This window comes from Pristiophorus japonicus, chromosome 21 (assembly GCF_044704955.1).
Source record: "Pristiophorus japonicus isolate sPriJap1 chromosome 21, sPriJap1.hap1, whole genome shotgun sequence".
Classification (NCBI taxonomy): Eukaryota; Metazoa; Chordata; class Chondrichthyes; family Pristiophoridae; genus Pristiophorus; species Pristiophorus japonicus.
Window position 1 is genome coordinate 50992087 of NC_091997.1, and position 18254 is coordinate 51010340.

Sequence of the window (18254 nt, forward strand, 5' to 3'; positions counted from 1 at the left end):
TCGGAGTCCACGCGTGGGCAGTAAGTGAAAGTGACGCTGGCTGAGAGTCACACCGAGCGACAAGGGCAGTCACTCTGCATCCACATACACACACAGCAAGAGACTCAGTCCCAGACACAGCGAGAGAGCGAGAGACCCAGTCCTAGACACAGCGAGAGGCTCAGTCCCAGACACAGCGAGAGGCTCAGTCTCACGATCACTGTACAGGAACAGCCAGGACACACAGTCTCACCTGTCACAGTCAGCCCCACAGCATTCCCGGGATCGCAATAATGACCCTGTCCGAAATCAGCTTCAAACAGGCGCTTAGAAAACGTCCAACGCAATTTGTTTTATCCCAGGTTTAATTTAAGCCAAAATTGCTAACAAGACCCTCTCGGTGAGGGCTCGCAGTCTGGGGCTCTCTAGCGAAGGGTGAGTTGCAGCAGAGCTGGGGTATTCGGAGTGGATTCAATGAATAATTCCAGCATTGCCATCCGCTTACTGCAAATTCAGCAGCAAATCTCGCTTTCGCAGTTCTGTCTCCTCTGGTGCACCCGTTAAATTCCTGTCGGCGCTAATTGTGCAACGCAATCGTTAATGCATTGACGCTAAAAAAAGAGGCACAGAGGAAATGAACCCTCCTCTTGCTGAGGTTAACAAGGGCCAAGTGAGGAGTGGGCCAGCCCTCCCCTCCCCTCAGTTATATCAGTAACTGTTATACAATAGATAGTTTCAAACACCATGAATTGCTATTCCCCTATCCAGTAATGTTAATACAGCACCTGCACCAACAATCGTTTTAAAGTAAAAAAAACAAAGACCTGGGGAGCATTTTGCCCAAAGTAGTCTATCCCCTTCCTATTTTGATGAGCTGTCCCATTATATTGTAAATGGTGACTGCACTTTAAATTCCCAATAAGTCCCCAACCTCGAACCTCGGAGTCGGAAGGTTGTGGGTTCAGGTCCTCCAGAGAAATGAACACAAAATCTGACCTTACACTCCAGTGCAGTGCTGAGGGAGAGCTGCACTGTCGGAGGTGCCGTCTTTCAGATGATACATTAAACCGTCTGCTCTCTCAGGTAAACGATAAAGATCCCATGGCACGATACTGAAGAAGAGCAGGGGAGTTCTCCAAGGTGTCCTAGCCTATATTTATCCCCCAACAAACACCTAAAACAGATGATCTGGTCATTATCACATTGCTGTTTGTGGGAGCTTGCTGTGCGCAAATTGGCTGCCGCGTTTCCCACATTACAACAGTGACTGCACTCCAAAGGTACTTCATTGTTTGTAAGGCACTTTGGGACACCTTGAGGTCCTGAAAGGCGCTATAGAAATGCAAGTCTTTCTTTCAACCAATATCCACTTCCAAAAAGCTGCCGTTTACTGTGGGAAGCTGCTGGACCCCTGACTGACAGCTCGGTGCTTTCTCCTCGTCTCAGACTGGCTGAGGACCTCAAGGGGCTCCAGGGAAAAGACTAGAGACAGTTTCCTGACTGCACGCTCCCGAGTCCTGGTCATTGGGGGCAGGTATCAGAAATCAGATTTAATCTACATATCGATTAGTCAAATCAAATCGCACGGGGTAGCCTTGAGGAGGAATTCATAGAATGCATACGGGATTGTTTCTTAGAACAGTATGTTACAGAACCTACACGAGAGCAAGCGATCTTAGATCTGGTCCTGTGTAATGAGACAGGAAAAATAAACGATCTCCTAGAAAACGATCCTCTCGGAATGAGTGATCACAGTATGGTTGAATTTGTAATACAGATTGAGGGTGAGGAAGTAGTGTCTCAAACGAGCATACTATGCTTAAACAAAGGGGACTACAGTGGGATGAGGGCAGAGTTGTCTAAAGTAGACTGGAAACACAGACTAAACGGTGGCACAATTGAGGAACAGTGGAGAACTTTTAAGGAGCTCTTTCATAGTGCTCAACAAAAATATATTCCAGTGAAAAAGGGCAGTAAGAGAAGGGATAACCAGCCATGGATAACCAAGGGAATAAAGGAGAGTATCAAATTAAAAACCAATGCGTATAAGGTGGCAAGGTTAGTGGGAAACTAGAAGATTGGGAAAATTTTAAATGACAGCAAAGAATGACTAAGAAAGCAATAAAGAAAGGAAAGATAGATTACGAAAGTAAACTTGCGCAAAACATATAAACAGATAGTAAAAGCTTTTACAGATATATAAAACGGAAAAAAGTAACTAAAGTAAATGTTGGTCCCTTAGAAGATGAGAAGGGGGATTTAATAATGGAAATGTGGAAATGGCTGAGACCTTAAACAATTATTTTGCTTCGGTCATCACAGTGGAAGACACAAAAACCATGCCAAAAATTGCTGGTCACAGGAATGTGGGAAAGGAGGACCTGGAGACAATCACTATCACTAGGGGGGTACTGCTGGACAGGCTAATGGGACTCAAGGTAGACAAGTCCCCTGGTCCTGATGAAATGCATCCCAGGGTATTAAAAAAGATGGTGGAAGTTAGAGCAGATGCATTCGTTATAATCTACCAAAATTCTCTGGACTCTGGGGAGGTACCAGCGGATTGGAAAGCAGCTAATGTAACGCCTCTGTTTAAAAAAGGGGGCAGACAAAAGGCAGGTAACTTTAGGCCGGTTAGTTTAACATCTGTAGTGGGGAAAATGCTTGAAGCTATCATTAAGGAAGAAATAGCGGGACATCGAGATAGGAATAGTGCAATCAAGCAGACGCAGCATGGATTCATGAAGGGGAAATCATGTTTAACTAATTTACTGGAATTCTTTGAGGATATAACGAGCATGGTGGATAGAGGTGTACCGATGGATGTGGTGTATTTAGATTTCCAAAAGGCATTCGATAAGGTGCCACACAAAAGGTTACTGCAGAAGATAAAGGTACGCAGAGTCGGAGGAAATGTATTAGCATGGATCGAGAATTGGCTGGCTAACAGAAAGCAGAGAGTCGGGATAAATGGGTCCTTTTCGGGTTGGAAATCGGTGGTTAGTGGTGTGCCACAGGGATCGATGCTGGGACCACAACTGTTTACAATATACATAGATGACCTGGAAGAGGGGACAGAGTGTAGTGTAACAAAATTTGCAGATGACACAAAGCGGGTTGTGTAGAGGACACAGAGAGGCTGCAAAGAGATTTAGATAGGTTAAGCGAATGGGCTAAGGTTTGGCAGATGGAATACAATGTCGGAAAGTGTGAGGTCATCCACCTTGGAAAAAAAAACAGTAAAAGGGAATATTATTTGAATGGGGAGAAATTACAACATGCTGCGGTGCAGAGGGACCTGGGGGCCCTTGTGCATGAATCCCAAAAAGTTAGTTTGCAGCTGCAGCAGGTAATCAGGAAGGCGAATGGAATGTTGGCCTTCATTGCGAAAGGGATGGAGTACAAAAGCAGGGAGGTCCTGCTGCAACTGTACAGGGTATTGGTGAGGCCGCACCTGGAGTACTGCGTGCAGTTTTGGTCATCTTACTTAAGGAAGGATATACTAGCTTTGGAGGGGGTACAGAGACGATTCACTAGGCTGATTCCGGAGATGAGGGTGTTACCTTATGATGATAGATTGAGTAGACTGGGTCTTTACTCGTTGGAGTTCAGAAGGATGAGGGGTGATCTGATAGAAACATTTAAAATAATGAAAGGGATTAACAAGATAGAGGCAGAGAGGTTGTTTCCACTGGTCGGGGAGACTAGAACTAGGGGGTACAGCTGCAAAATACGAGGGAGCCAATTTAAAACCGAGTTGAGAAGGAATTTCTTCTCCCAGAGGGTTGTGAATCTGTGGAATTCTCTGCCCAAGGAAGCAGTTGAGGCTAGCTTGATAGATAGATTTTTAACCAATAAGGGAATTAAGGGTTATGGGGAGCAGGCGGGTAAGTGGAGCTGAGTCCAAGGCCAGATCAGCCATGATCTTATTGAATGGCGGAGCAGGCTCAAGGGGCTAGATGGCCTACTCCTGTTCCTAATTCTTATGTTCTTATGTTCTTATGTTCAATCTGGCGTGTGCTTTACATGGGATCCCACTTGGGTGAGCAGGCCGGATTCACTGGTTAGTGCCTTTGGGAGGGAGGGAGGTAAGGCCAGGAGTGTACATATGGAGCATCGGAGTTACATCCTGAAGGACAGAGAGAACTACATGGTGTGATTCGGCACATTGGAAGTAATTCTCCGCCGTTACTCGTTTAGGGTAGTGCTTTTTTCTATGCACGGAAGGAAATTGCATTTATATAGCTCTTTTCATGTTGTCCAGATGTACCAAAGCACTTGACACACACGTGAAGCTTAGTCACTGTTACACTGTAGGGAAATGCAGCCAGGTCCCTGATCAGGATTGATAAATCTAGTTCTAGTGATGTTGGTTGTGGAATAAATATTGACCAGGACACCGAAGAGAATTCTCCTGCTCATCTTCAAATAATGCCATTGAATCTTTCCACCAGAGAGAAAGAAAGATTTGCATTTATATAGCACCTTTCTCAACCACCGGCCATCTCAAAGCACTTGACAGCCAATGACGTACCTTTGAAGTGTAGTCGAATAGAGAGGGCAGATAGGGCATCAGTTTAACGTCTCATCTGAAAGACAGCACCTCCGACAGTGCAGCACTCCCTCAGTACTGCACCTGAATGTCGGCCTGGACTTTCCAAGTCTCTGGAGTGGGGCTTGAACCCACGACCTCCTGACTCACAGGTGAGGGTGCTACCCACTGAGCCACAGCTGGTACTGGAAGCATTGGTGAATGACTGAAGGAGAGTTGGAGGGTGTAATGTAAACGGACTTTTCCATTGTGACCGCTGCCATGAGCTCTTGCAGGGGGCAATGCTCTGTGTGTTGGGAGATGACACTGTCACTGATGGGATTAATTCTCTCTGTGTACTGTTCAGTGCACCTAGTTGCACACCTGCATAAATTCCTGTCTGTGCTACTTCAACAATGCAGATACTGCTATCGAGGAGGAGTGTGATATTCTGGATGAAATAAGTATTAAGGAGTTTAGCAGCTTTGAAAGTAAATAAGTCCCCAAGCTCGGATGAAATGCATCCCAGGCTGTTGAGCGAAGTAAAGGAGGAAATAACAGAGGCCTTGACCATCATTTTCCAGTCCTCTTTGGATCTGGGCATGGTGCTGGAGGATTGGAGGGCTGCTAATGTGGTACCCTTGTTTAAGAAGGGAGAAAGGGCTAGGCCGAGCAATTACAGGCCTGTCAGCCTAACCTCAGTGGTGGGAAAATTATTGGAAAAAATCCTGAAAGACAGGATAAATCTACATTTGAAAAGGCAAGGATTAATTAGGGACAGTCAGCACGGATTTGTTAAGGGAAGATCGTGTTTGACTAACTTGATTGAACTTTTTGAGGAGGTAACCAAGAGGGTCGATGAGGGTAATGTGTCCGATGTAGTATATATGGACATTAGCAAGGCTTTTGATAAGGTCCCACATGGTAGACTGATCATGAATCCAAAATTGGCTTGGTGATAGGAAGCAAAGGGTAATGATTGATGGATGTTTTTGTGACTGGAAAGATGTTTTCATTGAGGTTCCGCAGGGCTCAGTACTGGGTCCCTTTCTTTTTGTGGTATATATCAACGATTTAGATTTGAACAAAGGGTGTATGATTAAGAAGTTTGCAGACGGCACTAAAATTGGCTGTGTGGTTGATAATGAAGAGGAAAGTCATGAGCTGCAGGAGGATATCAATCTACTGGTCAGGTAGGCAGAGCAGTGGCAAATGGAATTTAATTCAGAGAAGGGTGAGGTGATGCACTTTGGGAGGGCTAATAAGGAAAGGGTATACACATTAAGTTGTAGGCCACTTAATAGTGTAGATGAACAAAGGGACCTTGGAGTGCTTGTCCACAGATCCCTGAAAGTAGCAAGCCAGGTGGATAAAGTGGTTAAGAAGGCATACGGAATGCTTGCCTTTATTGGCCGAGGCATAGAATATAACAGCAGGGAGGTTATGCTTAAATTGTATAATACTTTGGTTACAGCTGGAATACTGTGTGCAGTTTTGGTCGCCGTATTATAGGAAGGACGTGATTGCACTAGAGTGGGTTCAGAGGAGATTTACTAGGATGCTGCCTGGAATGGAGAATCTTAGTTATGAGGACCGATTGGATAGGCTGGGTTTGTTCTCATTGGAACAGAGGAGTTTGAGAGGAGACCTCATTGAGGTGTACAAAATATTGAGGGGCCTGGATATAATGGATAGTAAGGGTCTATTTCCATTGGTGGAAGGGTCTATTACGAGGGGGCATAGTTTTAAGGTGGTTGCTGGAAGGTGTAGAAGGGATTTGAGGGGGGCTTCTTTACGCAGAGGGTTGTGGGGATCTGGAACTCGCTGCCTGGAAGAGTGGTGGATGCAGAAACCCTCACCACTTTTAAGAGATGGTTGGATGGGCACTTGAAGTGCAGTAAGGCGTATGGAATATTGGCCTTCATTGCGAGAGGGATGGAGTACAAAAGCAGGGAGGTCCTTCTGCAACTGTATAAGGTATTGGTGAGGCCGCACCTGGAGTACTGCGTGCAGTTTTAGTCACCTTACTTAAGGAAGGATATACTAGCTTTGGAGGTGGTACAGAGACGACTCATTAGGCTGATTCCAGAGATGAGGGGGTTACCTTATGATGATAGATTGAGTAGACTGGGTCTTTACTCGTTGGAGTTCAGAAGGATGAGGGGTGATCTTATAGAAACATTTAAAATAGTGAAAGGGATAGACAAGATAGAGACAGAGAGGTTGTTTCCACTGGTCGGGGAGACTAGAACTAGGGGGCACAGCCTCAAAATACGGGGGAGCCAATTTAAAACCGAGTTGAGAAGGAATTTCTTCTCCCAGAGGATTGTGAATCTGTGGAATTCTCTGACCAAGGAAGCAGTTGAGGCTAGCTCATTGAATGTATTCAAATCACAGATAGATAGATTTTTAACCAATAAGGGAATTAAGGGTTATGGGGAGCAGGCGGGTAAGTGGAGCTGAGTCCACGGCCAAATCAGCCATGATCTTATTGAATGGCGGAGCAGGCTCGAGGGGCTAGATGGCCTACTCCTGTTCCTAATTCTTATGTTCTTATGTTCTTATGTTACAGACCTAGAGCTGGTAATTGGGATTAGACTGGATGACCTTTTGTTGGCTGGTGCAGATACGATAGTAAGTACTGCAGGGAATCGAAAACGGCCAGGGTGATGATCTGGACTAGTTTTGATCGCCTGGGTGGGTCGGAGAGGAATTTTCCCAGATTTTTTCTCCCTAAATTGGCCTGGGTTTTTACCTGGTTTTTGCCTCCCCAGGAGATCACATGGCTCCAGTTGGGGTGGAGTGTAGAATATTTCAGCATAAGGGGTGTCGCAGTTGTGTGAGGCGGACTGGTTGGGCTGGGTGCTCTTTGCCTTTCCGTCATTGTTCATAGGTTTATATGTAACCTTTAGGGTTGCTGAACAATGGCCATGCGGCTCTTTGTTGGCTGGTGTGCACACGGTGGGCTGAAATGGCCTACTTCTGCGCTGTAAATTTTGTTTCTATGTCTATGTTTCTAACCCTGATCTCTCATCAGCCACCCAGCCGCCACCAGTAAACAGTGGTAGTGTGGTCAATTGGCATTCAATAACAGGTGTGGATGATGCGCATTTACCTGTCTGATGAGGTAGTTGGGATCATACACGCGTGGGACACAGAGAGGATGGATGGATGGCCGACTGATTCCTTCAGGTTCCCATCAAGGTTAGATTATTATTGTCCCCTTGCTGGTCAGAAAGGTAACAGCATTCTCTAACAGGGCAGCGATGGTAACGCAGGTCCAGTTGATTGGACCTTGCATCTGGGGAGATGCTGCCATTCAGTAAAAGTTCACCATCCTCTCACACTGACTGAAAGGTGATGAACAGAACAGCTTACAGCACCGGTGCATCTGTCACTTGCTTTGGCGAGCATTACCACTCGTTGTGTCCTCCTCACAACTTGCTTTCCCACCTATCTTTGTATCGTCAGCAAACTTGGCTACATTACACTCGGTCCCTTCATCCAAGTCATAGATTGTAAATAGTTGAGGCCCCAGCACTGATCCTGTGGCACCCCTTTAGTTACAGTTCGACAACCTGAAAATGACCCATTTATCCTGACTTTTTATTTTCTGTTAATTAGCCAATCCTCTATCCATGCTAATATATTACCCCCAACGCCGTGAGCTCTTATCTTGTGCAGTAACCTTTTATGTGCACCTTATCAAATACCTTTTGGAAATCCAAATAGATTACATCTACTGGTTCCCCTTTATCCACCCTGCTCATTACATCTTCAAAAAACTCTACTAAATTTGTCAAAGACGATTTCCCTTTCATAAAACCATATTGGCTCTGCTTGATTGTATTATGATTTTCTAAATGTCCTGCTACTACTCTCTTAATAATGGATTCCAGCATGTTCCCAATGCCAGATGTTAGGCTAACTCGCCTGTAGTTTCCTGCTTTCTGTCTCCCTTGGGACGTTACATTTGTGGTTTTCCAATCCGCTGGGATCTTTACAGAATCTAGGGAATTAAGGAAGATTATAACCAATACATCCACTCTCTCTGCAGCCACTTCTTTTCAGACCCTAGGATGCAAGCCATCAGGTTCAGGGGACTTGTCAGCCTTTAGTCCCATTAGTTTGCCTTGTACTTTTTCTCTAGTGATAGTGATTGTTTTAAGCTCCCCCTTCCTATAGCCCCTTGATTATCTATTATAATTGGGATGCTTATAGTGTCTTCTACCATAAAGACAGAGGCAAAATATTTGTTCAAAGTCTCTGACATTTCCCTGTTTACCATTATTAATTTCCCAGTCTCATCCTCCAAGGGACCAACGTTTACTTTAGCTACTTGCTTCATTTTTATATACCTGTAGAAGCTCTTACTGTCTGATTTTATATTTCTTGCTAGTTTACTCTCATAATCTATTTTCTCCCTCTTCATTATTTTTTTTAATCATCCTTTGCTGGTTTCTAAAATATTCCCAATCTTCTGGCCTCCCACTACTCTTTGCAACATTGTATGCCTTTTCTTTCAATTTGATACCAACCTTAACTTCCTTAGTTAGTCACGGATGTTCATCCTTCTCATAGAGTCTTTCTTTCTCACTGAAATATATCTTTGTTGAAAGTTATTGAATATCTCCTTAAATGTCTGCCACTGCTTAGCTACCATCTTACCTTTTAATCTATTTTGCAGCCCACTTTAGTCAACTCTGTCTTCATATCTTTGTAATTGCCTTTATTTAAGTTGAAGATACTAGTTTCAGACCCAAGTTTCTCACTCTCAAACTGAATGTGAAATTCTATCATGTTATGGTCACTCTTCTGTAAGGGGTTCTCAGGCAGTGTTGTTGTGCCTTGGGTGTCTCTCTCTGGGCTTCTGCCCTCACAGCTTATGCCTGGCCTGTGAGGTACCCTGAGTGCTGCAAGAGCACCCCTGGAGAGACTGTGTCCACAGCTTATGAAGGGGGTTTTGAGACTCGTGCGTCCCCACAGCTTATGCCTAGCCTGTGAGGCACCTGTGAATGTCAAACACTCCTAACCCCTTCTTCCCTAGCCTGTGACACACAGTTGAGCGTTTTCGAGGCGCTCCTAGCTTCCCTTACACTGTTCTGACATAAGACTCACGATCAGGAGATGTAATACAATAGAACTGAGACAAGGTGATTCCAAGAGGAACTTAGGCTTCCAATTTATTTGACAAGGTGTATCTCAACAAACAGCAATACACCAACAAAACAATCCGCATAAATCCCACTAAACGGACACAACGAAAATCTTTACAAAAGTTTAGCAGTACAATGCCCAACCTCCCACTTTTCCTGGCCTAACTGAGTTGGGAGCTCCGGGGACCAGAGGTTATACTCACTACTGTGCCTTCTACAGTCTGGTGGTTTGTTTCTTCTATCTTCGGTGTCTTCGGACACTGGTTTTCCTTCAGTGTCGAGAGGCTTGCTGTTTGTTGCATCACGAGAGCAGAGAACCACACACAATGCGTCAGAAACCCCTTTTTATAGCCAGATTATCCAGTCCGCCTCTCATGCTGAAATCGATTCTTCCCATTGGTGGGCTTTGTGATTTTGAAAAATGCAGCAGTTTTAGATTATTGCGGCTTTTTTCCACTGATGTTAACCTACTCAAGGTTTGAGTGGGTGTTGATTGTGTTGGCCTCCTGTAGCCATTGTGTAGGCCCTTGGGTTGTTTTGGGTTCCCTGGTTTCTGAAGGTCTGCATAATTTTCTTCCAATTCAGTTTTTCTAACCTACTCAAGGTTTGAGTAGGTGTTAATTGGGTTGGCCTCCTGTAGCCATTGTGTAGGCCCTTGGTTTGTTTTGGGTTCCCTAGTTTTCTGAAGGTCTGCATAATTTCCTTCCATAGTGTAAACATGGGGAAGACAATAGCCCGATAATGGCTATGAGTCAGTCCTCACAGTTTTTGAGCAAGTGCTCTCCCATTGGCTTGAAAGCCCCATGCTTCGGGCTGACTCTGTCCCACCATTGGCCCTCTGGTGTTCTCCCCCGTTCAATCACTGCTCTGCCAAGGTCAAACCGTCTCGGTTTCAATTCACAGCACAGATCGATCCCTCAGCCCTTTTCCTTCTAGGTAATATGAGGGGGTTTTCGTCCTCCCCTACATAATTCCCCATCTGACACAGTCAGACACCACTCGAGTGTGTCAAAGTTCAGGGTGGTGAGAAAACCCAAGGTCTCCCAAATTGCCCAGCTTTCCCCAGTTTAACTCTAAACTGATCCCATCGATATATATCGTAATTCCTTTTAACGCGGTACAAAACACAGAATCCAACAGGTTACAATATTCGACAGCAATATACATATATGTACTTAAGGTTACAGCCGTAATTGTACATTGAGTCTTATTTCAGTCTTAACCGTAAAACAAAGAAACTGCCCTGCAAACTCCCAGGGGCCATGTATGAAAACGCAATCATCCCTGGGAATAACAAAAACTGCCGAAGTGTCGCGGTCAAGCTTTGTTTACATGCCTTGAGTGTTTAGCAAAGGCTCTCCTGTCTGTGTCGTAGCCTGAGGAACTGCTTTCTTTTTCTTTTTCTCCTGAGCTTACAGCTTGTAACTAGCAGATAAGCCACAATCAGGAGTTGGCCGATTACTAAGGCATGCGATCCCATCCGGATTGATAGAGAATTCAAACAGGCTGCATTTAGACAGGCTGTGAAAATTCACAGACAACAAGTCAGAGATGCTACATGCATTTCAGCATGTTGCATTAAGTCATCAATCAACTTGACATTTTCGGACCTTGGGTAGCGAGCCAATTAAAACGTTAAAAGAATATTGATTGAGCCAATAAGGTCAAAGAAGGCAAGTTCTTTTCTGTAAATTGATCCAGGTATATAAATACAGCCATTTTGACCATATGGTTTCAGTAAGACAAAGAAACTGGCAATCAGCCAGCAGCTTGTTACTCTCTGCCAAGATTAAAAAGTTAAAACTACCATCGGAGTTCGTATTTCATTGGAAATTAAGAGATCTAACATGGATCCACGCAGGTATGTCTGCCCGTATCCCCAAATCCCACCATGCTAGGGGTTTAATCTGGGCAATCTCCCCTGCTAGAATTTCAGTTTTCTGCTTCATGGTGTAAAAATGTTTTTGAGACAAATCCACTGCCTGGAGGAGGGCTGTAAGTTTTTCAGGTAGTGGGATAGCCAAAATGGGAGACATATTGTTGTAGGTGGCTGAGGTTGTTTTGTACCGTGAGGTGAATCGTGGAAGGTTCCGTCTGGTGTGTGCCAGTTGAACCTCTGCCCTGGGTTTAAAGCAAATGCTGCTGTACGGTATTGGACACCACCTTCCCGGTCCGTGTTCATACCGTTGGGCACTTGTGGTGACACAATATGTCCCACCGCCTACATATGCTACCTGTGGAGGCATGGTTAGGGGCCATTACCTCCATTGTGCAATTGATAGGCTCTGCCCCAGCAGTGCTGAACCCGCATTGTGGCCTTGCAAAAGTGTTCAAGTGCTGGGGGCACAGGATTACCCGTGCTCCCCTGCTCCGACAACCCGAGAGGTCTGTACCTGTCACAGTGTGCTCCCACATTGTGACATAAGGTGGGACCTCTTGGAATCGAACATGCACCCCTCCACGAATGACTCCCACATTCTCCACTCGGTACAGGGGTGCTGGTCGTGGGGACGCCCCCATCACGGGCATCCTGACCACCACACCCATGATAGTATGGTTTGACTTTCCACAGTCCACCGGTACCGGGTAGGCTTCCGACGCTACATGAAGTTGGCAAGGACTCAAAACATTATCATAAGGGTGCAGTGCTGCTAAGTGCTGGTTGCTGATCCAGGAGGGGATCTGTCCCTGTCTCAGATTCTCGAGGTTACTCCGTCCCTCTCCCAGCAACCAGGCCCCATAGAGCACGCACACCTCATTTTGGGCGGCTTGATCGGAGGCGTTTCTATCCTCCCGAATCAAGGCGTTTACAGCCCTGGCCTGCGCCTCCAATTGAGAGATAATCTCCTTTAAGTGAACTGTCATTGCCACCTCTTCGTGGAGCGCGGATCCCACTACGGTATTCTCGTCCCCCAGGATTTTGCGCAGCTGATTCTTTAACCCATTTATCTGGAGGGCCAGCTGCATGTTATCCAAATTGTTTATGGCGAACGCCCCGGTGTTAAACCTCGTGAAAATGTCATTTAAAGTGCCATGCCTCTGCCTGCCCGGTTCGGCCCTATCCCACTGTTTATACAAGTCTGTCACTTTGACATCCCCGAAGTTCAGTTCATAGAACTTCTGGAACATCTCCCGCAGCAGAGCCTGGTATAATAGCTCGGTTTCCCGGGGACACCACGTAGGTAGGCGGACTTCTGTCAGATTTAGCACCACTGATGCCACCGCGTAGTGTACCCGCTGATAAAGTAGTTTCTCGGCAGGGACCAACACTAAACCATTCCCCGGCCCCCTGGTTGTTGTCGGGCACCCGTGTGGGACGGTGGGCTTGGCCGTGGGTGAGGGTTTTCTTTCCCGAACTACAAGTTCGGTGGCGTTTACTGGTACCCGGGGATTGGGGGTCACACACGCCTCCCCGCTGTGATCCCATACCACCCTATCCCGACATCCTGCCATCACCTATAGAAAGCAATGGAGACCCCCTCTGAACATACGTGAGTAGATCCCCACATACACAAATAAATTCCTTGGTCGTATGCCCACCATTTCTCCCAGCACACCGTGACCCCACCAGATGACCCCATGATGGTTCGGTAGGTATCATTATCCAGACGTTCCCAGTCCGAGTGTCAGTCTCCCACGTCCCTCTTGAGCTTTCTGAGCCACTACCACCATCCCAGAGGTATGTCCCCTTGGCAAGTTAGGCATACCTTCCTGCCTTCTGTCACTCTCACTCTGGAAGTGGCCACAGTGATCTCCGGGCAGGGGATGGAGGCCTCTCCATAGGTAAAGTCCTGATGGTTGGAGTACTTGGTGGAGTTCGATCCCAACCACCCAGGCCATCTCACCTCGTGGGAGTAGGTGACCCGGCCATCCGTCGCCGGAGTCCCTTCTCCTGTGGTCACTGTCGGCGCTCTGCCCCCAGAGCATCCGAAAACCAGGGAGTCCTCGGTGTCCCCTCGGTGCCCGGTGCAGATCCTTAGCGATACCAGCATCACTAACGCCCAGTAGGGAGGTATTGACATCTGAAAGGCAAGAAGAACATGGCCTTGCCTTGAGAGACCTCTCCAGGCTCGGCCCGCGTAACATGTTCCGAACACAAAAATGCTGTACCCAACCGTCACTGCCTTACCTAAACACATATGCACACAACACAAAGTAACAAAACAGGAAGGGAAAATATACACACCGCCACCCGTCCCCGGGTGGCCAGGCTATATCCTGTCACTGTACAGGCATCGTCGACCACTCGGCTGACCGTACCCTGGGGACCAGGATGCCCTCTGCTGAGGGGCTCGTATGGTCCCCCTTAATGAGTCTTGTGCTTCCCTCCAAGGCCCTCCCGAGCCCCGGATAATCAGTGGGAGACCCTTGCTAGCGCAACAGAACACCCTCTCTGTTGTCTTCCACCTTCTCGGTCTGGGGCGGTGAGCTAAGTAAACAGGGGACCACGGCGCCCTGGGTTGTGGCACTCTGTCACTCCTCCTTACTGTCGGTGCAGAGTTCCACGTTATGGGCTGCAATGCTATCTCCTCCACCTCTTGGGCTAGCCCCAGCTGATCCACCATGGGAGGTTCAGCCTCCCCTCGGACCTTGCTAATGGTAGAGCCTTTCTCCCTACTTCTGTTAGTGGGCTGGGAACCTCTACCCAGTGGTGGGATAGCCTTACAGGAGCAGTGAACCATCCCCGGCTGTAGAGCTTCGGGGCCCGCTGCCTCCTCCGGAGCCTCCAAATCCACCGGGGCCTGTTCTTCCCCCAGTGCCTGATTCCCTTCCCTTGCTCGTCCCCTCTGTTTTTTTACCTCTTTTGGGGTCAAACAATTTACACTGATTAATGTGATACCACTTCACCCGGCGAGGCAGTCGAACCGCATAGACCATAGGGCTGGCCTTGTCGACTATGCTGCATGGTCCCATAATACAGTGGTTCAAATACCCCGACCCGGGCGAAGCTTCTCACCATCACCTGGTCGCCCACCTCCCAATCATGGTGACTGCGGGGTTCCAGCAGCAGCCGCTTGGCACGGTGCTGTTTACCCATGTTGTTGGCCGCCTGCCAGTGAATCTGTTGAAGCTGTTCAAACAGATTCCTGATGAAGCGGTCCCGGTTCACCTCTCGGAGCTGCCCTTCGGTGAGAACCGGCGCCAACACATGCACTGGGGTTCTCATGATCCGGTCCGTCATCAGCTCATGGCGTGAGTACCCTGTGCTCTTTGACTGACTGGCCCGGATTCCCATGAGGACCAACGGTAAGACCTCCACCCACTTGTTCGGTGAGTCTCCCGTCTCCTTGCGCAGCCTTTCCTTTAGGGTCCGGTTCAGGCGTTCTACGGGGCCTGAGGACTGAGGGTTGTAGGCGTCATGCCATTTGGCTCTTATCCCCAGCACCTTTAGGGTGGCCTGCATCACCTGGCCGGTGAAGTGGCTTCCCCGGTCGGTCTCCACGATTTGAGGTTGACCCCACCGAGAGAACACCTCCCTCACCAGGATTTTTGCAGTCCCCACCGCGGTAGCTGTTTGGCAAGAAAAGGCTTCCACCCACTTGGAAAACACATCCACCAGGACGAGGCAGTATTTATAACCTCCGTGGGCGGCCGGTAGGGGTCCGATGTCGTCGATCTGGATTGACTGCCACGGTCCCTCTACCCACCTGACGTGTCCCATAGACACCTTCCTTTTCTGAGGGTCTGGATTGTTTGCAGCTCAAACCAGACAGCCCGCACAGAAGTTGCAGATATCTTCCTGGAGGTCTGGCCACCACCCTGCCTTTTCTACCCATTGCCAGGTAGACTCCGGCCCGGGGTGTCCCGCACCTGGACCCTCATGGGCCAGCTGAAGGAATTCCCTCCGGTGTTGTGGCGGCACTACCCATTTGTCCCCTTTAAACAACATGCCTTCCCGCACAGCAATATCTGCAGCACTGTATGGGCCCTCCGCCTTTTCCACCTATTTGATAGCAGCCAAGGCAGCCTTCAGGACCGGATCCTGCATCTGGACTACTTTAAGGTCCGGGGCCGCAGCTGCCCCTACGCTCCCTTGTGTCCCTGGCTTGCTTCTTGCTGCTGCTATCCTGCCTGCCTCGTATGGGTCCCATGGGCGACCTGTACGAGCACCTTTCCTTGCCAGCAGGTCTGCCTGCTGGTTACCTTCCCCCCCGTGGCTCAGTTTTGGAGTGGGCCTTTCCCTTATGGATATATACATCCCCGGTTTCTCTCACTGCAGCCACGATCTTTTCTAGCAGGGGTTTGGTCACAAGGGGCTTCCCATCCGCAGAGGTGTACCCCCGTCGTGGCCAAATCGCCAGATACTCTGTACACGAATTGCAGGTGAACATGCTGTCCGAGCAAATCGTGTATGGGGTAGGGAATTCCTCGGGGTGTGTGTCCACATACATCACCGCCGAGAGTTCCGCCTGCTGGGCGCTCAGGGTGCATGGGAGTTTAAGAGCCAAGGCAATCCCTGCCTTGGGATCCCAAACTCCGCAGCCCGTGAGTCTTGTACCGTAGACACTGAACTGGAGCCATCAACGTAGATCTCGCGGCCTGTGGGGTGTATCCCTGCCCGAAATCCAAAGTTGATGTCCCATACCCCCTCTACAGAGCATCTATGCGGCTGCCCTGGATAGATTAAATTTGCTGCGAGCCTGGACTCGTAGAGGCCCTTGACCTTAAAAGTCATTTGGGAGAGGAGGAGGGTCCAGCGAGTGATTCTAGCACTGCTCACTGTCCCATCCTTAATCCTCCCATCCAACAGCATCTGTGTCGGGGTATGATGGGTGAGGAGTGTAATGGGGGGTATTCCGGTAAAGATCTGAGCTCTCTTTACTGCCCAGTGGGTGGCAAGCAAGTGCCTCTCACAATTGGAGTATCCCTTTTCTACCTCCGTGAGGACCCTGGAGGAGTACACCACTGGTCTCAGCTGACCGTTTCGCCCCTGGAGCAACACTGCACTTAAGCTGTCACCACTGGCTGCCACCTCCAGGAAGAATTCCTCCCCCCCATCAATTGCCCCTCGGGCTGGTGCTACCTGCAGGTCTCTCTTAAGATGGACAAATGCTGCCTCACAGCCCTCGTCCCATTCCCACTCGACCCCCTTATGTCGGAGTCTGAGCAGAGGGGCGGCAGTGGCTGCATAGTCCTCGATGAAGTCCCTACAGTAGCCGGTGATTCCCAGGAAAGACCTTACCCCCGACAAATCCCTAGGGACAGGGAGTTCCTGCACTGCCTTTCTTCTAGCCTCATCAATGGCCCTTTCTCCTGCCCTTATCGTCAGGCCCAGGAATTTTATTTCTCCTAGACCTATCTGGGCTTTCTTGGGGTTAACTTTAAAACCCCCTTCCTTCAGTAAGACCAGCAGTTCGGCCAGCAGTGGACCGTGTTCCTCACTGCTGTCTGTGAACAACAACAGGTCATCCACATACTGGACCAGCTGGTGTGGCTGGCTGAAGTCTTTTAAGCAGTTCGCCATGCATTGGTGAAAGATGCTGGGACTATTATGAAAGCCCTGTGGGAGGCAGCTCCATGTATACTGCTGTTCCCGGAAGGTGAAGGAAAATTTGTACTGGTCTTCCCTCCGTACAGGGATAGACCAGAACCCGTTGGATATGTCCAACACTGTGAACGTGGTTGTGGATGCAGGGATTTCCCCTATCAGATCTGCAACCGCCGCTACAGTGGGAGCACAAGCTGGGATATTTTTATTGAGCACCCTATAATCCACCGTAGCCCTCCAAGAATTCTCCGGTTTCCTAACCGGCCAAAGCGGGGAGTTGACATGGGTGGCTATGGGTCTCAAAACACCCTGCTCGACAAGCGAGCTTAAAGCTGTCTCCAAGTCTGCTTCTGCCTCTCAGGGAAAGCCATACTGCTTTTGCGGGCGGGACATAGGATCCCCATCGATTCTAACCTCCACTCCTGTGACTCTCCCACAATTGTGTTTATGGGTGGCAAATGCTGCAAGATTTGCTTACACATAGGCCCGGTACTCGACCGGGGTGTTACCGACCAGAACCTCCAGGTCGTAACCCACTTTTGGCTTCATTGTACACAGAGTCCCTTTTCCCTGTTTCTTATCAATAACCATGACTTCTCCCTCTGCTCCCGTGTCCACTGTGCCCCATAGATAGTGATTCCTCAAGTCTACTAGGATCTGGCGAGCGATGATGAAATCAGCCCCCAAGATCCCTTTTCCCACCTGCTTCCAGTTCATCAGGACGCACTTCCATTGTGTTTGGAGTGCTCCTAAACGAACTGCGAGCGGGACTGAGAAAAACCCAGCCTTCTCATTACCTGTGAACCCAACTAGTTAATACGGCACCCCGTTTGATAGAGGTGAGGTTGCGGGGTCCTCAGAATGGACTATCGTGCTGGAAGCACCAGTGTCCAAAAGGTAAGTACCCAATACACCCTCAACCTCCATCTTGACCCAGGGTCGTCCCCAGGGGTCGTATTCTAGTGGGCACAGGTTTGCAGGCTGGGTCTGGGCTAGTCACGGCCTCTGTACTGGCAGGGTTGCTGGTGCTTCCCTGCCTGTTGCCGTGGCTACCTTCCCAGTCCCCTCCAGCGCTGTCCTCACTGCAGCTACTATCTGG